Source organism: Balaenoptera borealis (assembly GCF_965194805.1).
Source record: "Balaenoptera borealis genome assembly, chromosome: 13".
NCBI lineage: Eukaryota > Metazoa > Chordata > Mammalia > Artiodactyla > Balaenopteridae > Balaenoptera > Balaenoptera borealis.
The window spans coordinates 79,042,107-79,070,083 of NC_138870.1; the positions used below are offsets into that span (position 1 = coordinate 79,042,107).

A 27,977-nucleotide genomic window follows, 5' to 3' on the forward strand; every position below is an offset into this window, starting at 1 on the left:
ACTGTCTGCTGCAAACAGAAGGAATTACTCCCTAATTTGGAGGGTGGGGGTATCTGAAGACAGTTTACTGAAGAAAACCCATTACAATAGCATGGATTTTTATCTGTTCAAAATAGTTTAAAGCAGGATTGTGTCCAAAACAAAGGGGTAGATTAAGTTATCTCTAAATTCCCTGCCAACTGTTTAATGCTATGATTCTGTTCTCATTGTTTCCACTGGGGAAACTGCTTGCAGTTTGGAATTGTGCACATCAGCAATGTCTGTACTGCCAGCAAAAGTGCACAGTTGCTGATCTGTGAGCATTTCCCCTAATAGCACATTTGTGGAAAACTGAGTCACAGGGATTCTAGGTACTGCGAATCCATTGTTTGAACAATTTTCTGAATGCCTTACATCTTAGACACTGGCAGCTTCCCTGTAAACAAACTATAATGAAACAATTGACCTATAATGTGGGGTTGGGCAAAGCAAAGCAGGTTGGGCTAACTGGTTTTTTGCTGGCAGTGTTCCTTTTTATTTATTTTAGGCTGAAAGCAGGAAATTGTGTTATATAAGCCAACAAATTAAATGTGGATGTTACTGCTGCAATGGAAGAAAACTTGCAGAAAAGTTGACCTGACTCATTTAATCATGTGCAAAGACATTACTGTGCTACACGGTAAGCTATTCAAATGAAATATAATCCATATAACTTCCACCTGAGCAACCCAAGTCCTCCTAGAGAAAACTACAGGAGGGGAGGGAAAAGCTGGGTGGAGAAGAAAGTTATTTTTGTGGCAGTCAAGGTATGATTATTTGTAGGTCCATAAATTATCAGCCAAGGTTCTCATTTCTCTGGGAGTAAGAATAGAGAGGAGTAGCTGAATGCAAGGAATACCCAGGGCTAGAGTCATGGGACTCAGCAACTGATTGGATTTGGGAAGCAAGAAAGAAGAATTGAAGATAATGTTGTGTTTTTCTCAATATTATTGAGCAATTACTGCATTATGGACACCATGCTAAGTGCTTAATATAATTATTGGGTCTCTTATTTCTCCCAGTAGTTCTATTAAGTAAGTACTATTGTTATTTCCATTTTATAATTAAAGAAACTGAGGCTTCACGGGGTGAATTTAGTAAATGGCAGAGATGAGATAAAAATCCACATCCCAATTTTTAATTCATCGCTACCCTCTGCCTTTCTGGGTGGGAAGGAGGAAAGTGAGGAATTTCCATTTAGGCATACTGAGTTTTAAGTGTTGGCAGGACTTTTGATTGAAGATGTCCAGCAGGCTATAGGAAATGTGAAACTAAGCTCAGGAAAAGATTTAGTATGGAGGATAGATTTGGCAGTCATTTGCTGAGAGGTACAAGTTAAAGCCATGAGCTTGCTCTTGGAGACTTTGAGGTCTACTAACTCACTTTTGCTGTGTGCATATCTTTATGCACCTCAAACATCAGGAATTGGAAGAAAGATTGATTGACCCATAGGCTCGTCATACTGGTCTGACTGGCCCACTGGCTGCCTGTGTGACTTTGGGCAACTCACTTCACCACTTTGAATCTCTGTTAAATGAAGTCTCTTCCAGCTCTGAAGTTCTAGACAAATGCAGGCCTGGACTAAGGCAGTTGTAGTGAGAGAGGAAAAGATGAATGCAAGAGTTACTGCAGAGGCAATTGACCTGATGCCAAAACATGCGAGAGAAGGAGAGATGGAAGATGAAGACAACTTTTCTAGCCTAGAGTTTAGTGGGATTGGCAGCATTAACCAACATAGAGAAGGAGGTGGTGCCAAAGAGTTTTGGAGAGATGATAATGGGCTTTGTTTTGGATATGAAGAATTTGAGGTGTTGTCCACATGCTGTTTCTTTGGGTGTTGGTAGGTAAATTGCTGGACTAGAAATATTTATTTATATAGACATGGAGCATAGATCTGGAGCTAAGAGGGCAGAGCCCGGTGAGCCACTGCATAACCTTTGAGATCTCTTCTGCCTTTCTGCCTCCCTGACCACAGTCTCCATAGCAACGTGACTCACTGTCCTTGTTGGATTACCTCTCTCTGGATCAGCTGGTTTTCATGCTGCCTGACCAAGGGCAGAGCACCCTGCGTGTTTCCTGAATGAGTGGCAATGTTGTTCTAGGTAGTTCGGATATTTTCTCATACCGTAGTTCATTGCTTCTCCCTTTTCTCTTTATACTCCTTTCTAATAAGCCCCACTTTTAACTTTTCACATCTTGATCTTCTTTCCTTTAATTTTTCTTCCCCTAGGCGCTTGCTCCTTTAGTGAGCAGCTCTTCACTGTTTCATTCATCTTTTTCCCCCCATTGCCTCGAGTTTCATTCATACCCTTCCTTAGGCCCCATGAAAAGCTTCCTGCATCCTTAATTTCCAACCAGCAATAATTCTACCCTTCAATCTCTGGCATCCTTAACCTTATCTTTCATCCTTATCATCATAATTAATAGCTAATTTGTCCCAGGTCTCAAATTAACTGCTCGGTATGCATTAGCTCATTTAATTGTTACAATAATCCTGTGTGGCAGGTACTCTCAGTTCTATTATACAGGAAAGGAGCTGAGGTTTGGAGTGATTGCATTACTTGCCTGAGTCCCACAGTGAATGGGGGAGTAAGGAATCGAACCCAGATTGATGCAAAAGCCCAAGCTCTACCCACCACGTGTCACTGCTTTCTCTAACCAAACTAATGGTTTATGCTTCTTAACTTTGACCAATTTAATTCCACTTTTCTGAAGTGTTTTCAACATTTCATTAATGAATACAACAATTATTTAAGCAACTAATCCTTAGATATAGATCTATAAAAAGTCCTTTTAGTTGCCCATTATCATTCCCAAACCAACCAGACCCACACATCATATTCTCCCAAACATATGTATACACAAGGCATTCACCTGTTCATTTTTTATCATTTCCTTTCCTGCTCATCTCAATGTAATGAGGTTAACAAGAAAGATTTTACATATTAGGGGAGGGAAGTGTTACAAAAAGAATATGAGGCGCAGACCCAATTTTGGTAAAAACAACAATAACAACAACACTTGTATGAGATACAAGAGATACACAGAGTAGCTAAATAAAAGTAAACAACAGTGAATGATTAAGTGTTCCAAAGAAAAATAATAGCAGTAGACACTGCAGATATCCACGGAAGAGGAAGACTTTAAGGATGAGTGGGATTTAGTGGCTGGAGGACAGAAACCAGAGTGAAGACAGAAACCGGCGTCTTCATCACTGACCACTATTTACCAAGCACCCCATGGGTTAGATATTAAATTAAAGTTATTGGGATAAAGAGATGTACAAGCTGCTGTCTTTCTCCAAATACTTGGTTTATGGGAAAAGCCTAATTTACAGATAGTGAAATAAACAGCAATACAAAGAGGCGCATAATATACAGAGCAAGAGTTTCAGTAATTCTGAAAATGAAATTTACCCCAACAAGAGGAATAAGCCCAGGGACAGAGAGTGAGCCATTAGGCATGGAGCAAAGGGCTCACTCATTGTAACAAAGACTTCCATAAGCCAGGCACTGAATACAATTGATACCAAGAGCTCAAAGCCAACAGGAGGAACCAGGAGTGTGATTTGTGAGAGCAGGATATGAGGGGAGAGGTACCTTTCCCAGTCACAGGCATCAGAGAAGCCTTCCCAGGGAGGGGAGAAAAGTAGGAATAGGAGTCACCTGGGCCAGAATGGGCAGGCAGGGAGGGCAGGACCCTTCTGAGCAAAAGCACAGGTTAGAAGATGCTCTCATGTAGGGGGAAAGAACAGAACCTACTGGTCCTTTAGTGTCGCTGTGAGAGTGTGTGAGATGACACGGAAGACATAGGCAGAGGCTGGATGGGAAGGGTCCTGATGGCTTCATGTTGGGAGCCTCGGCTTAATGTTGAGCCACTGAAGTGCAATATGTTAAGCATTCCTTAGGTTGAGAGGGCTGTAGGAATTGGATTCAGGTTGGGCCTGGGTTACAGTGAGCTTCACATGCCAAACCTAGTCTTTCCTCCACGTGAGTTCTATGCTTACTGTTCTTGTAGTTCAGAGAATAAACTGGGCACTAGACATTCCAAGCAAACAGCCCAATTCAAAGTAGAGCTGCTGAAAATTTATCAGCACTGAAGAGCAAAGATGCTCTTAATGGATGACTCAGTATTTCCAAGGGCTGTGGATAAAAGGTGAGAGTTCTCTGAAGTCCAGTTTCAAAACCCAGAGCAACTCCCCCTCTAAGTTTCCCACTTATAACTAATGTCCTCTCTTCTTCTTGTTCTATCATTAACTTTTTTGTTCCCCTTGGGTCTTTTTCTTTTCCCCACGTATTAGGACCACTTGGTCCTAATGTGGACCAAGCGGAATGCCATTATCATCCGTTGAGTGCCTGCCGTGTCCCAGGCATTGTTTTAGGCACTAGAGCATGGTCTCCTTTAATCCTCATAACAACAGTAAAAGGTGAGTGCCGGTTTACAGATGGAGAATCCAAGGCACAGACAAGATCAATATCTAATTCACACAACTAGTAATGGACAGTGGTAGGAGTCACATACGCTTTTCAAGTACAAATTCACACACACTCTTCTCCATTTCACACTCTCGGTTTGAAATGATTTCTCAATGCTGTTAGGATTTTAAAACCAAAAATCTTCGGCATGACTTACAGAGACTAGCACGGCGATTCCTCTCTCTCTCACCCTACAGACAAACCCAAACAGCTGACATTCAGGGCCCAAGGTCCTGACCACTTAAGTACACTATCTCCGGGCTTCCAACAGCTAATTTAAGTTCCTTTATATACTGCAAGTTATAAGTCATACTCTGGCAGTTTCTGATACAAGTTAACAGTTTTTCTCACCAAGGAGATGATCAACAAAGAGCCTTTCAAAGTACGGTTAGGTCTGGGCTGGGTTCCTCACCTCTTGGTTTATTCGAGTTCTTCAGTATGTCCCACCCTCCTCAGAGGCTACCCTGGTCTATGCAGAATGCTGCTTCCCTGAAATAGGGGCCCTCATTCTCCATTGGCAGAAAGTCTGTGGTCTTTCCTTCTGCTGAACTTGGCTTTATCACTAAGTGGCTCTGAGATTTTGTGTTGTCAACTGTCCTTTCTCTTTCCTCAGTTTCCTTCTCTGTGCACAGCCAGACCGTCATCTCCAAAGTGTTGCCCACTTCAAAAAGTTTAGAATTCTGTGCAAGGGTTTTACCCAGTTGTAGGAAAGAGAACTCGCAAGTTCATTAACTAGGACCCCGTTTGTGCTATTGTCCAGTATAATTATTTTAAACTTTCTATCTTTATGACGTTTATTGTTATTTCTTGTAAATGATAACTGTGGTGAAGGTCACAAGTTATTTAATGCCTTTAAATCTCTCATCCAAAGGTACTTTCCAGCTGAAAAATTCCATAATTCTAAGTCTATATCAATTTCATGTCAGGCAGGATCAGAGGCTTGGTCAATATTATTTTTTCCACAGTGAAACTGTATAAGGCAGGAGATCTTACTTAAGCCAACAAATGTGTATCCTTCACAATGGAAGAATAAATAAAAGTATAATTTGTGAATCCATTAAGGTTTCTTTCCTGCTAAAAATATTAACCTCTTCTATTCTTTAGCAAGAACTTAATACATATACATAATTTTAGGTTAAAATGTTTGGGAATTTTGGTGTCCTACAGTGATTTTCTACAAATTTATTTCCCATTTCCAAACTTGATCTCCCTCCAAATGTTCTTGATCTTATATTTTCATGTATTCATTATCATTGAGATCTTAATCTTTTCTTGCTGTCCTCAACCTCACCAATATTTCCATATTTCCTAAATCACTTTTTTTTTTTACAAAGAAATATCCATCAGATATTTCAATATTTGAAAGAAGTTGACACCAATAAAGAATTTGCTCTCTGTCTACTTGGATATAAGGAGCTACCCAAATTAAGACCTTACATCTTTTCATCTACATATTTGTAATAAAAATTAAATTGTAATTAAATTGTGGTAACTGCAACATGCTATTTCTAAGTAGCCATTGTTAAGCTGTTTCTAAATAACAACAGTAAAAACTACAGTCCAAGTAAATTTTGGAATGCCCAGCTAATCTAAAGGGGAATGAATTTAAAAAAAAAATAGAGGGCACAATGCTGCACATTTCCGTCTCCAGCTTGAGCAGGGAACCGCTCACAAGGTACCTTTTCCAACTTTGCTATTAACACCAGGTTAATGTAAAACTACCTGATGTGGGTGAAACAGCCTCTGCAAATGATCTCATTCTGAAACGATAGGTGTCGTGGAAATTGTGTTTTCCTTCTACAGCTCATTGAAATGGAGATGGAATGGGATGGAGTAAAGGGATCTGCTTTCTAATGAGGCAAAATGTGATTCATTTGAACTGGGGCATGGACAGAAAATCCAATAAGTACCCCATTTTTTACATCCTTACAAAGTCTTTGAGCACCTGAGCAGAGCAAAAGTACACCCATACTCAAAATTTCCCAAGTAGGATACGAAATTCATGAGGAAATTATTTTCAATATTCATGGAATGGCCATATTGCTTATACTGTACAGTGTAAAGGGGGGAAAATGACTAACCTCAGAAGCACATTTCCATTTTTTTCATCAGCTTAGTTTTTTTGATACAAACATAAGAAACCACTGTGACCATCATAGAGAACATTTTGCAATCTTCACTATTGCATAGGATTCATGTGACAGCAAGAACAGAACTATCAAAGCAAACACACAGACCAGCAACAAATGAAAACAACCACAGTAAACCTTTATAACATATTAATCCTTGAAAAATATATATTCTAAAGAATTGTGATATACTCTGTAGCTATACTATATTCCAGTTTCTACCATTTAAGTCTTTTTAAGACTTGCTGTTTATAAAAATAACCTAGTAAAGAAGTGGCAGAAGAAAGTGAAATTTTACACAGTGTATTACGTGAAACACAAACTTATGAAACCAGCCAAATTTTCTGAATTCTTAATTTACATAGAATTCTTTTTATTTTTGTCTTTTTATTCCTCCTGTATTTTATAATGATAGCATTTTTAGGTTAGTGGTTCCCAGACTTAACTTTCTCAGGAAAGTAAAACCTCCCAAAGCAACTGAGAGCTAACACAGAGTTGCCAAACTGTTCACTTTGCCAACAACAACAATCACAAAAAGCTACCTTTCCATCCTTTCAAAAAGGAAAGGAAATTTCAACACCAAAAACATAGGAAATTCATAATTTCAGAACAAAAGAAAGCTCTTCCCAAGAAACACTATTTGTTAGCCAGAGATTATTTTAAAAGGATATATTTCTAGTTATATGAAAATACAGGAACATTTACAACATTCAAATTTATTTTATAATACAATGTATGTTATGTTTCCTTGGTATAAGTTTTCTTTTAATTTGGTAGCACTATATGTATTTGATACATTTGTATTTGATTTCACCCATGAGGAAGAGCTATAACATGCAACGTGTTTTGGTGTTTCATTTTTATTACTACCACTATCAAAAATTCCATTTCAGGGCTTCCCTGGTGGCACAGTGGTTAAGAATCCACCTGCCAATGCAAGGGACAGGGTTCGAGCCCTGGCCTGGGAAGATCCCACATGCTGCGGAGCAACTAAGCCAGTGAACCACAACTACTGAGCCTGAGCTCTAGAACCCGCAAGCCACAACTACTGAGCCCATGTGCCACAACTACTGAAGCCTGCGCGCCTAGAGCCCCTGCTCCGCAACAAGAGAAGCCACGACAATGAGAAGCCTGCACACCGCAACGAAGAGTAACCCCCATTCACCACAACTAGAGAAAGCCTGCGCGCAGCAACGAAGACCCAACACAGCCATAAATAAATAAATAAATTTATAAAAAAAAAATTCCATTTCACACTGATATGAGCAAAAATGAAATCATCATGCAACCTATTATATACAGAATGGATAAACAACAAGGTCCTACTGTATAGCACAGGGAACTATATTCAATATCCTATGATAAACCATAATGAAAAAATATGAAAAAGGATGTATATATATGTATAACTGAATCACTTTGCAGAAGTGACACAACATTGTAAATCAACTGTGTTTCAATAAAATGAATTTAAAAAATGAAATCATCCGTCTTAAAAGTGTTTCAATTAATTTGAAATAGTACAGGCAAACCAAGATTCTAAGAACAACAGCTCCCACATTGCTAAGCCCTTTCTTCCACCTTGCCCACAATGGGCAGGTAGGAAGACTAGGTGAGTGGCTGGGGCCACAGGAAGTAAGCCAAGGATGCTCCCCAGTCACTGCTCCTCACTCTTAGGACAGAACCATTATGGCCCTCCCTACCTTACAGAGGGAAGCTGGACATTTCTACAATAGGGGTTCTAAGGGCAAGTACAAACTTTGTCCCTGATCAGGTTGGGGACCACTGCTGTGGGGCACTTAGTCTTTGAATCTCTGAATGTCATGTGGTCCAAAGTAGTCTGAGTGTAGGTATAGTTGTAGGTTGAGTTGACATCCACCATAAAGCACCTTTCCATTTGTAAATTAAGCAAAGTAGAAAAAGCTTTAGGGGCAGAAACACTGGGTTCAAGTCTATATTCAAATCATTTATTTGATTTCCTGATGTTTTCTGATGCTTAGTCTGGGGTTATGGTTTTGGCAAGAACAGGTAAAGGGCTATTCTCATCACATCCATCAAGGGTACCTACTATCAACATAACTTTATTCTGGCTCATATTGACCTTGATCACCCGGCTGAGACTTGTTTGTTAATTCTCCATTGTAAAGTTATTCTCCACTCCCCCCCTCCCCCCCTTTCCATACTGTGATCTTTGGAAGGAAGTCACTATGTGTAGACCACACTTAAGTATACCATCTCCTGCAGGGTGGAATACTTACATAAATTATTTGGATATTTGGATGGCAGATTTATTTCTTCTCTTCATTTATTTATTCAACCATTTATTTATATCAGTAGGTTGTCACTTTTTAATTTTAGCTGTTCTAGTATGTGTAGAGCGATGGTCTTAATTTGCATTTCCCTTAATGGCCGATGATATTGAACATATTTTCAACTGCTTATTTGTCATCCATATATCCTGTCTAGTGAAAAGTCTCTGCATGTTTTTTGCCAATTTTCAAGTTGGAATTTTTTAAATGTTGAGTTTGAGAGCTCCTTATATATTCTAGATACTAGTCCATTGTTAGATATGTGTTTTACAAATATTTTCCCCAATCTTCAGCTTGTCCTTCCATCCTCAATAGGGGATTTTGCAGAGCAAAACTTTTAAATTCTGATGAAGTTTGATTTTTCTATTTTTTGTTTTATGGGTTGTGCTTTTGGTATCATATCGAAGAACTCTTTATCAAGTCCTATGTCCCAAAGACTCTCTTCTATGTCATCTTATAAAAATTTTATAGGTTTACATCTTACACTTAAATCTATGATCCATTTTGAGTTAATTTTTGTATAAGGTGTGAGGTTTAGGTGAAGGTTTATTTCTGACTATGAATGCCCAATGAGCCAAGAATATTTTCAAGGAAGTGATATCAATGGATATGGACTCTAAGATGGATGAAGAAGAAAACGGAGATGAGAGGATGATTACAAATAATTCTTTCTAAGTGGCAGATTCTACTCATAAGGTAAAATAAGTAGCTACAAAGCAAGTCAGCTGATTACCAGGAAGGAGGTAGTAGCTGGAGATTTCAGAAAGGAAGCAGTTACTTGTGATGTGAATAAAGGTTCAGGGGCTGCCAAGAGGGTGTGTAGCTGGAGTGGAGGTGGGTGATGGGGTTAAGGAGCTGGGTATAGAGAAGGTTACCTGTGAGAGCTGAGTCGCAGGATGACGGCAGGAGTGGGTGGAGAGGAAGTGTGTAGGTCAGGGGCTCAAGTAAATTCCTTGAATGAGTCAAGGAAATCACAGGTCCAAGGTGGGAGAAAGGGGCAAGAGAGGGTATTTTCAGGAGAGATGGAAGAGAAATGCCTTGCAGTCACCATGGGGAGCCAGGAGGATGCTTTTTCTACTTCTCAGTCTTAAGGTACAAGGGGGCATGAGAAAGATAAAAAGCAATAAGTGAAACAAAAAACAACAAATGAAATGAAAAACTTGAAGAGGGGAAGAAACGTTCTCAGGAGACTTCTGGGTTTCTGTTAAGGCAAATGGGGGAAGGGAATATTTGGAGAAAATGTTGCATTAGCTGCTCACAGAGCAAGGGGCAGGAGGGCAGCTGCAGAGTCCCAGAAGTGCTGGGAGTGGGAAGAACTTGGAGTCCAAATGGAGAGCAGAGCCCAAGGGACAGACAGACTCAGAAATCATGAAATTCTAAGGGATACACAGGTGTTGGACTGGGCCTGGAAGTTAAGAGAAGCAGTTCTGGGGCATCCTCAGAGAAGAAGAGGGTAAGCACATGTCCAGGTCACTAAATGAGATAACTGTGAAAATAATTTGTTTACAAAACTGCATTTTAAAGATCTGGGAATTATTAGATACATATAGTTAGGTGACAAAAGACATTGTACAACTCAAGTTAATATGTTTGATCCTCATTGTCTAGAAGTTACTCATTTATGATGACATCTACACACCCACAACAGTATGTTATGATATCCACTGGCTTAGAGACAACGATTCTATTGTTTGTCATAAAAGATGAATATATGAACACACATGCACATACACAAACACAATTTTGCTAAAAATGGTAAGATTAGCAGCTATAAAATGAAATTACAGATGGTGTTTTAAGGCCTTGGTTGGCTCAATCCATCTTCTCACTGGTTCCTGCCTTTTTCTCCTTTGTTCCAATTCCATTTTTCATCATGTTTTGACAGGTGAGGTTGTTCATGCAAAGAGATCCAACAAAAATATAGGAATGCCACCTTTGCCTCCTTATCTAGGATAGAGCAACCCTCCCTTTCCTCCTTGCAACAAAGCAGGCAAAACATACTCTCCCACTGCCCCTCGAGGGGGCAGATGGAGGAATGACGATGGCACCATTGTTTTGCTTGCAGGGAGGAAATTTGAAGGCAGTCAGTAGGTCACCTGCCCTCTCTGCTCAGGATCAGCCCTCCACCCAAACCCCCGTGCAGTTCAATCTTAGAATACTTCAGACCTAGCCAGCACAAACATGTCACAGCAAGAGGGATAGTGATTGTATTTGCACCTGCTATTGGTTTAAGCACAGGCTTTGTTTGATTCTTAAAAAAAAAAAAAAAAAAAAGCTTTATTATTACATTATAGCCAAAAGAATTTAGCCTTTAACCTGCAGTTTGCCTACTCTCAGTAATATAAACCTTTTTTCTGGACAAGAAGGGAAGCCTGATGGAATTTTCTTCTTTCCCCTGGGGCTGAGGGAATTAACTCACAACTCCTTTGGACTCTGTTTTATGCCAACTAAAATAGAAAGGGGTCTTTGGTAACATGGGAGAAAGGAAGAGAAGCTCCCGAGCATAATAATGCAGAAAAATGCATGGTTAGAAGTGATTAAAGATGTTCATCTTGGAGATGCTCCACCCTGAGGCTGAACCAGGTAAACCATTTTCTCTTATGACCCTTCAGTGGGCAAAATGGAAGAAACTTGAACCCTCCCTCCACTGCCCATCTCTACTGAGGGCTTGAGAGCTAGGTCTCCAGAGGGACCACTGAGAAGGAGAGGGCCAACTGAGAACAAAGGGAGGTAGAATACAGACAAAGGCCCCTGTCGCCCACCAAAAAGGAGGATTCTTATGGAATGATGGACTGATTTCCATCAATGGAAAAAGACCAAGAATGGCTTTGCATCATCCTCTGAACCCTATGTACATGTCTGCCTGGTCATCAAATATCAGGGATTTTTTTCCCTAAGCTATGATCTCTGTGTTAGTTTTCTATGCTGTGTATCAAATTAACACAAACTTAGTGACTTAAAACAACACACATTTATTATCTTATAGTTCTTGTGGGTCAGGAGTCTGGACACAGCTGAGCTGGGTCCTCTGCTCAGGGTCTCATGAGGCTGCATCAAGTTATTGGTCAAGGCTGAGTTCTCATCAGAGGCTTGGCTGGGGACAGATCAGCTTCCAAATTCCCTCAGACTGTTGAATTTATTTCCTTGCCACTGTAGGATTCATGGCAACTTGCTTCTTCAAAGTCAGCAACAGAGAGAGAAAGAGACTTCAGTGTGAGTCTACTGGGAAGATGAACTTACATAACCTAACACAATCATGGGAGTGACACTCCAGCCTATTTGCCATAGTCCATTGGTTAGAAGCAAGTCACAGGTCTTACCTACACTCAAGGGGAAGGGATTATATGAGGGTGTGAACATCAGGAAGCAGAGATCATGGGGGCCACCATAAAGCTTCTCTGCTTCAGTCCATATCTCTGTGGCCCTAGGAATTTAAGGGTATGGCTAAGGAGTTATAGAAGCAAACATTTGTAGGAGAACCATAAAATGAGGGAGGGTATTTTATATTTATGCACATACTCACACACCCTAACCTAAAAATAAAGTTAGGAATTTTTCTTAATGGTTGATGGCATGAAATTTTGCAGTTATATAGCCATGGATTTGAATCCCTGATCTATGGTGTAGTAGTTATCTTTAGTAACCCTCAGTTCTCATGTTTAAAACAAGAATAACGGGGTTATTATTACCCACCTTTGTGAGAATTAAATTCAGTAAAGAAAACACTTAGCATAATGGAAGTGCTCAATAAGTGGTCACTGTCATATCCAGGCAAGAGCCTTGGGTACCTCATCCAAGGATTTTTACAATGTGCTCTAAATACAGAGAACTTAATCCCCAAAGCGGGGGTGGGGGCGGGGGGGTGCCCTTCTGAGGTCTGAGAGGGTTTGGCACCGGTTTGCCTCCATGCTTCCCACAGAGCTGTGGGTGTCCTCTAACCTCCTGGCTGGCTCAGCCAGGGGTCTTTAATCCACCTTCTCCTGCATCTTCATCAATGGAACCAGTAAGCCTTTGCAATGCTGGATTCAAGGTCCCTGCAGAACTCCAAACTTCTCACCTGGAATGCCTCAGGGAGGGCTCCCCTCACTCCAGGTGCCTTCACTCACCCTGTTCATAATTGACCACAAACTTCCTATCTGCTTGTCCTGCTTAGTCCTTGGAACCTGGTTCCTGAGATGGATCCACTCAATTATTCACTCACTGAACACATTCAATACTCAACACCTACCATGCGCCAGGCACCGGGCTAGTTTTGGAGAGAGAACAGCGATGAATACAGAACCCTCCCCTCCAGCAGCCCATTGGCCAACGCGGAAGCAGACATAAGCCAACAAAGTAAAACTGACCCTTGACTTTGGACAGGAGCATACCTGACACCTACACGAATCCCTCAGTCTGTGAACACAAATGTTAAGAAAGTGCTTTCTCCCACTTCTCAGTTCTGTCAAGACTCATAGTTCCTGCACAGAGTCTCACACCACTTTCGAGTTTCCAGCTTTTGCTACAGTTTAGTGTGTCACATAATAAGCAATTTTTGTGCTAGCAGGAGTCCTTACTAAAACAGTTCCACAAACCATGTTTTCCTTTTTTTTTTTTTTTTACAGAGTGTGTGTGGTGGACTAATCCCTTCATCAGTGTTGGGCATGGCCCAGCTGAATGTTCCACTTTACATTTATCCCAAACTTCTGACAATTTTCTGGCTAAGAACTTTCTCAGAGCTCATTACTTTTCATCACTTTTATTACTTTTCATCACTTTCTCAGAGCTCATTACTTTTCCTTTATTCATATCACTGGCACCAGCTGATATCCTTTTTAAAACTTTGTTTTCACAAAGGAATGACATGTTTACTATTTCAGAGGAGGTGTCCGTGCTCTCTTGTCACTGGTACTCTCCCTGGAGACACATGGCCTCCTGAACACCAGGCTCCTCACAGCCCAAGAGGTGCACATCTATGCCTTGTCAGTCATTTGAATCTCAATAATACTAATACTACTACTAATAAAAGGCAAAATATATTGAGAGATTACAGTGTGCTAAGCATTTATATGTATTACATTATTTAACCTTTACAACCACCTCTTGAGATCAGGACTAATACCAGCATTTAAGAGATCAGGAAACTGAGGTTTAGAGATTTTATCTGCTCAAGATCATACTGCTGGTAAGCGTAGTGCAAGATTCAATCCCCAGTAGCCTAATGCAATCTTGTCACCCAAGTTTGAACAGGGTTGTGTGAGCCTGAGAACAAAGTTAACCTACTTAATACTTTGTCCAAGCTTAGCCCTGGCTCCACACCCAAGGGGAAAAGGCAAGATTAGCAGCCACAAAGTCCAATGGTTAGCCAGTCACCTGTACTTTAGGGGTATCTTTCCTTTCACAGCCCAGCTCTGGATACGGGCAAATAAAAGATAGCAGTGGTCTCTGTTCAGGGAGCTAATGTGGAAAAATCAAGGACAAAAGAGAAACAAAAGATGACCTAGTACGAAGGACTAGGGAACAGAGATAACTCTCAGACAACTCTTTGGACTGAGGAATAAATGTCTTTCTTTTAACAGACTCACAGACATAGAGAAAAGACTTGTGGTTGCCAAGGAGGGGCAGGGGGGGGAAAGGGAAGGATTGGGAGTTTGGGGTTAGCAGATGCAAACTATTATATATAGAATGGATAAACAACAAGGTTCTACTGTATAGCATAGGGAACTATATTCAATATCCTGTGATAAACCATAATGGAAAAGAATGTACATATATGTATAACTGAATCATTTTGTTGTACAGCAGCAATTAACACAATATTGTAAATCAACTATATTTCAATAAAATAAAATTTTATAAATGCCTTTCTTTTGAGCAAAGCTTGTAATTCTGACAGTGAGTCTGGGGTCCCTAACAGTGACAGGGACTGATGGCTGTGAAGGGCACTAATCAAAGACACAGCAGACTTGTGTTTACTCTGGGAAGGACTGCTGACCCTGCATAGGCCTTTGAAGCCGCCCTTGCTCACACAGATCATAATGCACTATGAAGTAACGTCTTCAAAGCAAAAGGGGGAAATTGAAACATACACGTCTAAGCCAGTTATTTCACTAAGGCACTTCAAAGAAACACTTCCTTTGATCATTTTGACTTCTCATTCATAATAAATGTGAAGATATTACTCACAGAAATTACTCAGAAACCTCGGGCTGATGGAGGCTTCAGTTTGACCCATCGTCAGCACAGTGGGAAGGATGAAGTAGGGAATCACACATGGCTCCTAAAGCTTCCACCTGGAAGTGACTTATATACCCTCCCACTCACATTTCATTGGCCAGAGAAGGTCACATGGCCTACCTAACTTCCAAGGGGACAGGGAAGCACAATCTGGCCATATGCTGATAAGGGTGGATGGGGTACTGACAACACCTGGTGAACAGCACTGATGACTAACACAAAGGCCAAGGGAAAAGTAGGAATATTTAGGATGTCACGTGAAGGAGTATGTTCAAGAGAATAAAGCACTTAGGAGCTTTGCTGTATTTCCACAGTAATTTCTCAGATGGAATAATCCCATAAAGACCTTCAACATGAACATCACAATTGTTTGAAGAAACAGGTGTCCTGATCTGACAACATCATCAAGGAAAAATAATACCAAAAATTTGTGGAATTTATATAACTGAGACAAGAGCAATTTTCTCATCTGTAAGCAGAGGAAGAAACTATTCATCTGCCATCTAGATCATTGGTAAGAATGCTAAGAAAACTCATTGTAGGACTCAGCAAAGGTAAACTACCAAAACTCAGATGGCACCATTAATCTTTTCTCCCTTGAACTTGCCTATCGTCTTGCTATTTCTCCAAGCAATTTCAAAGCATTTCACAATATAATCATAATTAGAGCTTCAAATAAACTGACAATAACAATTTATATTTATTCACTTTTTACTTCATTCAACAAACATTTATTGTGAGGGTCTATGACATGCAGTATACTTCCCTAGACACTAGAGATACAAAGACACAGTCCTTACCCTTAGGACTCTCATTAATATAATGGAGAAAGACCAAGGATTAGAAAATTGTAGACTAGTGTGAATCCAGTTAAGATATATGCACCGCATATAATGGGAGAGCTGTTGGGCTAATATTTATTAAGACCACCACCTGCTTTGGAATGGAGTGGTGAACCTGTATGATTCACCCAATACACAGGGCATGTCTTAGAGTTGTGCAAGATATATATTGCACAACTCCAGGATTCACCGTCCCCTTGCAGGCTTCTTAGATTTGTATGGATGCCAGTTAAGTGTCTTGAATAGAGGTGCCTCTATCTATTTCCTCCAAGGTCATCATTGGGATTAACAGCAGGACTGCCAGCACCTAATCAACATTTAGTACTCTGCAATATTTTCATTATATTCTAATATATTTCATTGTAATTTGTATTAATATTGACATAATGGTAATCTCTCACTACTAAACCATTTTTTTCAATAATCATCAATTATATAGCTAGTCTAAGACTGTTCTACCCATATTGGAAGTCCTAGATAAATATAAGCCACTATCCTTGACCTCAGAAAACTTTTAAACTAACTGGAGAAGAAAGACAAAAGCACGTAAGTCAATTAGAGATTAATCATCTCTAACCTGTGTGACACTGAATCTAAAAACAATCTGAGCTGTGAAAACCAAGAGATCAACCTTAGATCGGATTTAATCCTGAGCTTGAAGGATGTAGAATATTTAGATAGACTAGAGGAAGGAGACTCATGAGAATGTATGACTCTATCAGTCTTTGTCTATTCTTTCCAGGGAAAAACACCTTAAAACTCATACCTTGGTAATGGACATTAGCAGCTGCCCCTGTGTTATAACAAAGAGGGAGGCACAGCTGAGAAAGTGTAGTGAACTCTGCTCCTTATCCCCCCGATCTACTCCTTCCAACACATCAATTAGCTTGTGTCATTCCCCTGGATTCCTCTTGGACAGAACAAGTCCTTCTACTATTACCTTGTAGTGGTTAAGAAGACAAGCTACCACACTGATTTTCAAAGTGCAGTACCCAACTAGCAACATGAGTATTATCATCTGGGAACTTGTTAAAAAGGCATATCTTTGGGCCCCACCCCAGAACCAGTGAAACTCTGCAGGCAGAGCCCAGCAATCTATGGTTTAACAAGTCCTACAGGTGATTCTAATGTACACTAATGTTTGAGAACCACTGGGCTCATCAGACAATCTGGGTTCAAATACTAGCTCTTTTGGCCTCCATGGCTTAATCAGGTGGTTACTTTTGCTAAATCCCAAAAGAGTTTAACAGTAGTTTCCAACCCCGTGGGGTCATTGTGAAGAATAAATGAGTTAATGCATGTAAAGCCCTTAGTGTAATCCTTGAGTGAGCACTCAATAAAGTATTACTATTAGCACCTAGTGAGACTTCCCTTTACTTTTAAATCATTTTCATGCCATAACATAGTTGGAAAAATCTTAGAGCTGTGTTTCTTCGCTCCTTCTTATTACCTTCACCCCCATCACCTCTGATAGCACCACCTTCACCACTCTTTGGCCCACTAATATATATATGTATTAATTATATATTATATTTATATTTTTTATATATATTAATAGCACAAAATGTTCCATTTTAACCATTTTAAGTGTACAGTTCAGTGACATTAAGTACAGTCACACTTTTGTGTCCCATCACCACCATTCATCTCCAGAACTTTTTTCAACCTCCCTAATTAAAACCCCAAAATCATTAAACAACTCCCTTTCTCCCGCTTCCCCCCAGACCCTGGCAACCACCATTCCACTTTCTGTCTCTATGCATTTGACTACTCTAAGTACTTCACATGAATGGATATACAGTATTTGCCCTTTTGTGACTAGCTTATTTCACTTAACACAGTGTCCTCAAGATTCATCCATGTTATAGCATGGGTCAGAATTTCCTTCCTTTTTAAGGCTGAATAATATTCCATTGTATGTATGTACTGTATTTTGTTATCCGTTCATCAGTAAATGGACATTTTAAGTTGTTTCCACATTTCGGCTATTGTGAATAGTGCTGCTATGAACATGAGTGTTCAAATATCTCTTGAGTTCCTATTTATAGTTCCTGTGAGTATATTCCCAGAAGTGGAATTGCTGGTGGTCTACTAATCTTGACCATTCCTCAGCTTTATGAGAGAAGCCTTCCTCTCCTGTCTCCTCTGTCAAGCTGCTGTGTCTGTGGCTACCAGAGAGCAGACACCATCCTCCTTCTCTGTATCTAGGACAATGTTGTAGGATTGCCTTGCAGTCTTTAAAAATTTGAAACTGGGTAAGAGCAAGTCTTCCACTAAAACATATCTCCTCCTATCCTAGACTCAATTTCATCACAGTGAAGGGCTTTTCTGCCCTATCTACAAAAACTTTACTTTCTTCCACCCCACTGGTGATAAAGACCAGAGAGTAAAGAGGGATTATAAGGTGAATCGTCTGCTATGATAATTTGTTTTTCCTCCAGTTGTTTCCAACCAAACACACAGTATCATTTACTTTGACTGTGGTCATCACTTTGGCTTCAGGCTTAATCTATTTTGACTAGGAATATTGTGCTCGGAAACACTACAATTTCCTGAAGAGACTGCAAATCAGCAGTCTTGCCTAAAATCATACATGGCCATTATCTTTCCTCTGCTTAAAAGATGTACAAAGGCAGTATGTCATTGTGAGACGGGTGATTTTCTTTATTTAGGGTCTGCCTTCTGGCTGAGCTATAATGTAAGGCAATTAGATACCCAACTTTTATAACAGACGTGTTGAACTTCCTTGATATGTCCTGCAGAGGTTAGGCAAACACAAAGATAATAGACTTTATCTAGCAGTTAGGAGGTTTAGACTTCAAACCTTTTAGACAGTATGAACTATGATCACGAGACAACAGACAATGTGCTCATTTACTGCTCAAAACCACCTCGAGATGAAATTTTAATGTAGAATCATTCCTACCTGTGAGGTCCACAAGAAGTGGGTACTAAACGTCTTTTTATGCAAGGCTTTTAGTCTGAGTTTTGTCCAGAATAAGCTAAACCAATGTGACCCCTCTAGGAGGCAGCGCTGTGCAGTGGAGATGTGGTCTGGATTCAGCTCAGCTAGGTTTCCAGTAAACTCTACCTTTACTACCTATGTGACCTTGAGAAAATTACTAAAATTCTTCATATCTTGGTTTCTTCACCTGAAAAATTCTTCATATCTTGGTTTCTTCACCTGAAAAATAGACATACTAATAGCACCTGCAGAGTATTTCCTATCATTCAGGGGTAACTGGTACCTGGGAAACATCACTGACAATAAGTGCACCAAAATGTCATTGAAAAAAATAGGTGTTATTAGAGCATTTCCTTGAAAAATGAACTTAAAATTATACAAATTATAAAATTGTCTTACATTTAACCAAATTTAAAGTTTCAACTCTATACTTATTTTCAGAAAAATGACAAATAAATTACTTAGGAGATTTTTGTTAAAATTTTCAAACAAAACTGCACGATAGCACTATACATCCTTCATTTCATATTTGACCTTCAAAGAAAGAGGAACAGGATATACATTTTGCAAAACTATTCTGGGGCTTAATTGGCTTCCTACAACTTTTCCTGTTCCTTTGGTGTTGAATCCTCCCTTTTGAAGCACAAATCATGCCAAATCCACATTTGCCAATGGCTTTGCAGGTAATTCTAGTAGTTCTCCTGTATCACTTTTATCAACTTCATGAAATTCTAAATGTTTGGCAAATTGTGATTTTTCCATTTGCAATTCATCTGCTTTGTAGTTTCATTGTACAGTCTCATGTTATAAATATCTGACAATGAAGCAGTGACCAACAAAGGTGACTGACCCACTGGTCAGGATAGATGCTAGAGTAAAACAGGAAGAGATATTTGAATGAAGACTGATTTTAATAAATGGCCAGCTCACTATGACAATTTTTGCTTTCCTGACATCTCTTAACTACAGAAATTTAGAGAATGAATACTAAGACAGCAAAGACCCTTGATTTCTCATTATACTGCTAAACCCATGTCATGTACTCAGCACAGTGCCTAGTGAATAGCATGTGCTTTAGTTGTTAATAAATATTCTCATTATTTACTTAAGAGGACCTACATGTTCATAAAGGTTGAACGCATTTAAACACACATTAATAATATAGGCTAAGAAGAATGTTTTCCTTAAATCAATTTCCCCTTTCCATCTATAAGCACAATGACTAGAGAATAAAAAAAAAATCTCCCATTCTTCAACCTACCTCTATTCCTTACTCCCTTTTCCCCTTATTTTGTTTTATCTTCTCTCAATAACACTAATTCCCACTTAAGATGTCATATATTTACATATTTGTTTTGTCTGTCTCCCACCACTAGAATCTAAACTCCAGAGGCCAACAACTTGGTTTGTCCATTGATGTGTCACCAGCACCAAGAACAGGGCCTGGCACATGGTAGGTGTTCAATAAGTATTTGTTGAATCAATGATGAATGAAAGACTCCTTCTATCTTTCTCAATCCAGGGCCCCAGTGCCCAGGGGCCATCACCATGATCCCAAGGTAAGGGATCCTAGTGCACTATGGCCTGAAAGAGCCCCTGATATGAATAAGAATGGATACTGTGCAAATCCTAAGAAGAGACAGTGCAGATTCCTAGAAGCATGCAGTAGAATGAAAGGCTGTGGATAGTCACTGCAAACTCAGGCCATCTCTGTTCCTAGACTAAGATCCATTCTAATTCACTCCAGAAGGAATAGAAGACAGTTCTCCTGCAGAGCAAAGAAAGGAAGTTGAATTCTCCCTCCTACAAAGGAAAAGATTTGTGTTTGAGTCATGATGGAGTGGAAAGAACTACCTTGTGAGGGTCAGGAAACCTGTGTACTGATCTCACCTCTGATACTAACTGGGTCTGTAACTCAGGAAAGTCACATCAAACTTTCAGGGCTCTTCAACTTCATCTGTACGATGGGTGGGTGTGGCTAGATCAGTATTTCCTAAACTATGTGCCTTGGGACATTTGACCTCTTCTGCACTAATAGGGTGGCTACTAGCCACATGTGGCTGTCGAGCACTTGAAAAGTAGCTGGGGCCACATTTTAAAGTGTAAAAACTAGGTCAGTGTACAGAAAAAAAAATGTAAGGTATCTCAATAATTTTTATATGATTAATGTTGAATTAATAGTTTTTTATATTGGCTTAAATAAAATATGTTATTAAAATTAGGATAGAATGGGAGGCTGTTGTTGTTGTGGGGGCAGGGTGCACATGGGAACTCGCAGTACTTTCTGCTCAATTCTGCTGTGAATCTAAAACAGCTCTAAACAATGCTAGATAAATCAAAACTTTATATAAAAAAGTAGGCCAACCCATTTCTTTTTACTTTTAAAAATGTGGCTACCAGGACATTGAAAATTGTGTATGTAACTACAGATATGGTTTGCAGGGTATTTCTGTTTGACAGTGCAACTCTACAATCAGAGAGAAGAAAAAAATCTCTCTGATCACATCACGGTATATCACAACCCCACCTCCACCCTCCCCATGCCCATCCCATGACATGATGCTCATTATCAAAGTGAGCATATTGAGGTGGCCATCTTCCCAGTGCTTCGGAAAGAACCGCGTGACCTGCACTGGGAGCTCTCTAATTTAGAAAAAGACATGCCAGCCCTTTGCAATATACCAGCTAAACAGAAGCCATGTGGCTGACAGGGTCTTGGTGCTCCGGCCTGCTGTCAGGCCTGAGCCTCGGAGGTGGGAGAGCCAAGTTCAGGACATTGGACCACCAGAGCCTTCCTGGTCCCACGTAATATCAATTGGTGAGAGCTCTCCCAGAGATGTCCATCTCAACGCTAAGACCCAGCTCCACCCAATAGCCAGCAAGCTCCAGTGCTGGACGTCCCATGCCAAACAACTAGCAAGACAGGAACACAACCCCACCCATTAGCAGAGAAGCTGCCTAAAATCATAGTAAGTTCACAGACACCCCAAAACACACTACCAGACGCAGCCCTGACCACTAGAAAGACAAGATCCAGCCCCACCCACCAGAACATAGGCACGAGTCCCTTCCACCAGGAAGCCTACACAAGCCACTGAACCAACCTTACCCACTGGGGGCAGACACCAAAAGCATCGGGAACTACGAACCTGCAGCCTGCGGAAAGGAGACCTCAAACACAGTAAATTAAGCAAAATGATAAGACAGAATCATGCAGCAGATGAAGGAGCAATGTAAAAACCCACCAGACCAAACAAATGAAGAGGAAATAGGCAGTCTACCTGAAAAAGAATTCAGAGTAATGATAGTAAAGATGATCCAAAGTCTTGGAAATAGAATGGAGAAAATACAAGAAACGTTTAACAAGGACCTAGAAGAACTGAAGAGCAAACAAACAATGATGAACAACACAATAAATGAAATAAAAAATTCTCTAAAAGGAATCAATAGCAGAATAACTGAGGCAGAAGAATGGATAAGTGACCTGGAAGATAAAATAGTGAAAATAACTACCACAGAGCAGAATAAAGAAAAAAGAATGAAAAGAATTGAGGACAGTCTCAGAGACCTCTGGAACAACATTAAATGCACAAACATTCCAATTATAGGGGTTCCAGAAGAAGAAGAGAAAAAGAAAGGGTCAGAGAAAATATTTGAAGAGATTATAGTTGAACACTTCCTTAACATGGGAAAGGAAATAGTCAATCAAGCGCAGGAAGCTCAGAGCGTCCCATACAGGATAAATCCAAGGAGAAACATGCCAAGACACATATTAATCAAACTATGAAAAATTAAATACAAAGAAAAAATATTAAAAGTAGCATGGGAAAAGCAACAAATAACATACAAGGGAATCCTCATAAGGTTAACAGCTGATCTTTCAGCAGAAATTCTGCAAGCTAGAAGGGAGTGGCAGGACATATTTAAACTGATGAAAGGGAAAAACCTACAACCAAGATTATTCTACCCAGCAAGGAACTCATTCAGATTCGATGGAGAAATTAAAACCTTTACAGACAAGCAAAAGCTAAGAGAATTCAGCACCACCAAACCAGTTTTACTACAAATGCTAAAGGAACTTCTCTAGGCAGGAAACACAAGTGAAGGAAAAGACCTACAATAACAAACGCAAAACAATTAAGAAAATGGTAATAGGAACATACATATCGAAAATTACCTTAAATGTAAATGAATTTAAATGCTCCAAACAAAAGACATAGACTGGCTGAATGGATACAAAAACAAGACCCATACATATGCTGTCTACAAGAGACCCACTTCAGATCTAGGAACACATACAGACTGAAAGTGCAGGGATGGAAAAAGATATTCTATGCAAATGGAAATAAAAGAAAGCTGGAGTAGCAATTCTCATATCAGACAAAATAGACTTTAAAATAAAGAGACAAAGAAGGATACTACATAATGATCAAGGGATCAATCCAAGAAGAAGATATAACAATTGTAAATATTTATGCACCCAACATAGGAGCACCTCAATACATAAGGCAAATGCTAACAGCCATAAAAGGGGAAATCGACAGTAACACAATAATAGTAGGGGACTTTAACACCCCACTTTCACCAATGGACAGATCAACCAAAATGAAAATAAATAAGGAAACACAGCTTTAAATGACACATGAAACAAGATGGACCTAATTGATATTTATAGGACATTCCATCCAAAAACAACAGAATACACTTTCTTCTCAAGTGCTCATGGAACATTCTCCAGGATAGATCATATCTTGGGTCACAAATCAAGCCTTGGTAAATTTAATAAAATTGAAATGGTATCAAATATCTTTTCTGACCACAACGCTATGAAACTAGATATCAATTACAGGAAAAAAACTGTAAAAAATACAAACACATGGAGGCTAAACAATACACTACTAAGTAACCAAGAGATCACTGAAGAAATCAAAGAGGAAATCAAAAAATACCTAGAAACAAATGACAATGAAAACACGACGACCCAAAACTTATGGGATGTAGCAAAAGCAGTTCTAAGAGGGAAGTTTATAGCAATACAATCCTACCTCAAGAAACAAGAAAAATCTCAAATATATAACCTAACCTTACACCTAAAGCAATTAGAGAAAGAAGAAAAACAGCATCCCAAAGTTAGCAGAAGGAAAGAAATCATAAAGATCAGATAAGAAATAAATGAAAAAGAAATGAAGGAAACAATAGCAAAGATCAATAAAACTAAAAGCTGGTTCTTTGAGAAGATAAACAAAATTGATAAACCACTAGCCAGACTCATCAAGAAAAAAAGAGATGACTCAAATCAACAGAATTAGAAATGAAAAAGGAGAAGTAACAACTGACATTGCAGAAATACAAAGAATCATGAGAGATTACTACAAGCAACTATATGCCAATAAAATGGACAACCTGGAAGAAATGGACAAATTCTTAGAAAAGCACAACCTTCTGAGACTGAACCAGGAAGAAATAGAAAATATAAACAGACCAGTCACAAGCACTGAAGTTGAAACTGTGATTAAAAATCTTCCAACAAACAAAAGCCTAGGACCAGATGGCTTCACAGGTGAATTCTATCAAACATTTAGAGAAGAGCTAACACCTATCTTTCTCAAACTCTTCCAAGATATAGCAGAGGGAGGAAAACTCCCAAACTCATTCTACAAGGCCACCATCACCCTGATACCACAACCAGACAAAGATGTCACAAAAAAAGAGAACTACAGATCAATATCACTGATGAACATAGATGCAAAAATCCTCAACAAAATACTAGCAAACAGAATCCAACAGCACATTAAAAGGATCATACACCATGATCAAGTGGGGTTTATCCCAGGAATGCAAGGATTCTTCAACATACGCAAATCAATCAATGTGATACACCATATTAACAAATTGAAGGAGAAAAACCATATGATCATCTCAATAGATGCAGAGAAAGCTTTCGACAAAATTCAACACCCATTTATGATAAAAGCCCTGCAGAAAGTAGGCATAGAGGGAATTTTCCTCAACATAATAAAGGCCATATATGACAAACCCACAGCCAACATTGTCCTCAATGGTGAAAAACTGAAACCATTTCCACTAAGATCAGGAACAAGACAAGGTTGCCCACTCTCACCACTATTATTCAGCATAGTTTTGGAAGTGTTAGCCACAGCAATCAGAGAAGACAAAGAAATAAAAGGAACCCAAATCGGAAAAGAAGAAGTAAAGCTGTCACTATTTGCAGATGACATGATACTATACATAGAGAATCCTAAAGATGCTACCAGAAAACTCCTAGAGCTAATCAATGAATTTGGTAAAGTAGCAGGATACAAAATTAATGCACAGAAATCTCTTGCATTTCTATACACTAATGACGAAAAATCTGAAAGTGAAATTAAGAAAACACTCCCGTTTACCATTGCAACAAAAAGAATAAAATATCTAGGAATAAACTTACCTAAGGAGACAAAAGACCTGTATGCAGAAAATTATAAGACACTGATGAAAGAAATTAAAGATGATACAAATAGATGGAGAGATATACCATGTTCCTGGATTGGAAGAATCAACATTGTGAAAATGACTCTACTACCCAAAGCAATCTACAGATTCAATGCAATCCCTATCAAACTACCACTGGCATTTTTCACAGACCTAGAACAAAAAATTTCACAATTTGTATGGAAACACAAAAGACCCCGAATAGCCAAAGCAATCTTGAGAACGAAAAATGGAGCTGGGGGAATCAGGCTCCCTGACTTCAGACTATATTACAAAGCTTCAGTAATCAAGACAGTTTGGTACTGGCACAAAAACAGAAATATAGATCAATGGAACAGGATAGAAAGCCCAGAGATAAACCCACGCACATATGGTCACCTTATCTTTGATAAAGGAGGCAAGCATATACAGTGGAGAAAAGACAGCCTCTTCAATAAGTGGTGCTGGGAAAACTGGACAGGTACATGTAAAAGTATGAAATTAGAACACTCCCTGACACCATGCACAAAAATAAACTCAAAATGGATTAAAGACCTAAGTGTAAGGGCAGACACTATCAAACTCTTAGAGGAAAACATAGGCAGAACACTCTATGACATACATCACAGCAAGATTCTTTTTGACCCAGCTCCCAGAGAAATGGAAATAAGAACACAAATAAACAAATGGGACCGAATGAAACTTAAAAGCTTTTGCACAGCAAAGGAAACCATAAACAAGACCAAAAGACAACCATCAGAATGGGAGAAAATATTTGCAAATGAAGCAACTGACAAAGGATTAATCTCCAAGATTTACAAGCAGCTCATGCAGCTCAATAACAAAAAAACGAACAACCCAATCCAAAAATGGGCAGAAGACCTAAATAGACATTTCTCCAAAGAAGATATACAGATGGCCTACAGACACATGAAAGAATGCTCAACATCATTAATCATTAGAGAAATGCAAATCAAAACTAATGAGATATCATCTCACACCGGTCAGAATGGCCATCATCAAAAAATCTAGAAACAATAAATGCTGGAGAGGGTGTGGAGGAAAGGGAACACTCTTGCACTGTTGGTGGGAATGTAAATTGATACAGCCACTATGGAGAACAGTATGGAGGTTCCTTAAAAAACTACAAATAGAACTACCATACGACCCAGCAATCCCAATACTGGGCATATACCCTGAGAAAACCATAGGTCAAAAAGAGTCATGTACCAAAATGTTCATTGCAGCTCTATTTACAATAGCCAGGACATGGAAGCAACCTAAATGTCCATCGACAGATGAATGGATAAAGAAGATGTGGCACATATATACAATGGAATATTACTCAGCCATAAAAAGAAATGAAATGGAGGTATTTGTAATGAGGTGGATGGAGTTAGAGTCTGTCATACAGAGTGAAGTAAGTCAGAAAGAGAAAAACAAATACAGTATGCTAACACATATATACGGAATCTAAGGGGGAAAAAAAAAAAAAGGCCATGAAGAACCTAGTGGCAAGACGGGAATAAAGACACAGACCTACTAGAGAATGGACTTGAGGATATGGGGAGGGGGTGGGGTGAGATGTGACAGGGTAAGAGAGTGTCATGGACATATATACACTACCAAATGTAAAATAGATAACTAGTGGGAAGCAGCCGCATAGCACAGGGAGATCAGCTCGGTGCTTTGTGACCACCTAGAGGGGTGGGATGGGGAGGGTGGGAGGGAGGGAGATGCAAGAGGGAAGAGAAATGGGAACATATAGTATATGTATAACTGATTCACTTTGTTATAAAGCAGAAGCTAACACACCATTGTAAGGCAATTGTACTTCAATAAAGATGTTTTAAAAAAAAAAATCCTCAACAAAATACTAGCAAACAGAATCCAACACTACATTAAAGGATCATACATCATGATCAAGTGGGGTTTATCCCAGGAATGCAAGGATTCTTCAATATACACAAATCAATCAATGTGATACACCATATTAACAAATAGAAGGATAAAAACCATATGATAATCTCAATAGATGCAGAAAAAGCTTTCAACAAAATTCAAAACCCATTTATGATAAAAAAATTCTCCAGAAAGTAGCATAGAGGAAACCTACTTCAACATAAAGGCCATATATGACACACCCACAGCCAACATTGCTCTCAATGGTGAAAAACTGAAACCATTTCTTCTAAGATCAGGAACAAGACAAGGTTGCCCGTTCATCCTCACCACTATTCTTCAGCATAGTTTTGGAAGTTTTAGCCACAGCAATCAGAGAAGAAAAAGAAATAAAAGGAATCCAAATTGGAAAAGAAGAAGTAAAGCTGTCACTGTTTGCAGATGACATGTTACTATACACAGAGAATCCTAAAGATACTACCAGAAAACTAGTAGAGCTAATCAATGAATCTGGTAAAGTATCAGGATACAAAACTAATGCACAGAAATCTCTGGCATTCCTATACACTAATGATGAAAAATCTGAAAGAAAAATTAAGGAAACACTCCCATTTACCACAAAAAGAATAAAATACCTAGGCATAAACCTA

General features: G+C 39.2%; 3 long non-coding RNA genes across 3 annotated transcripts in view; 1 reads left to right on the forward strand and 2 right to left on the reverse strand.

Moving 5' to 3' along the window:
- On the forward strand, positions 1–11,180 carry LOC309609254. The gene is made up of 2 exons (XR_014233347.1): positions 1–658; positions 7,516–11,180. It is a non-coding gene; the product is annotated as an uncharacterized lncRNA (long non-coding RNA).
- Positions 1–27,977, reverse strand: part of LOC309609246 — a 388,908-nt gene that overhangs the window by 280,283 nt on the left and 80,648 nt on the right. The window lies entirely within an intron of this gene.
- On the reverse strand, positions 14,967–19,425 carry LOC309609256. The gene is made up of 2 exons (XR_014233349.1): positions 19,174–19,425; positions 14,967–19,141 (listed from the first exon to the last, which is right to left on the reverse strand). It is a non-coding gene; the product is annotated as an uncharacterized lncRNA (long non-coding RNA).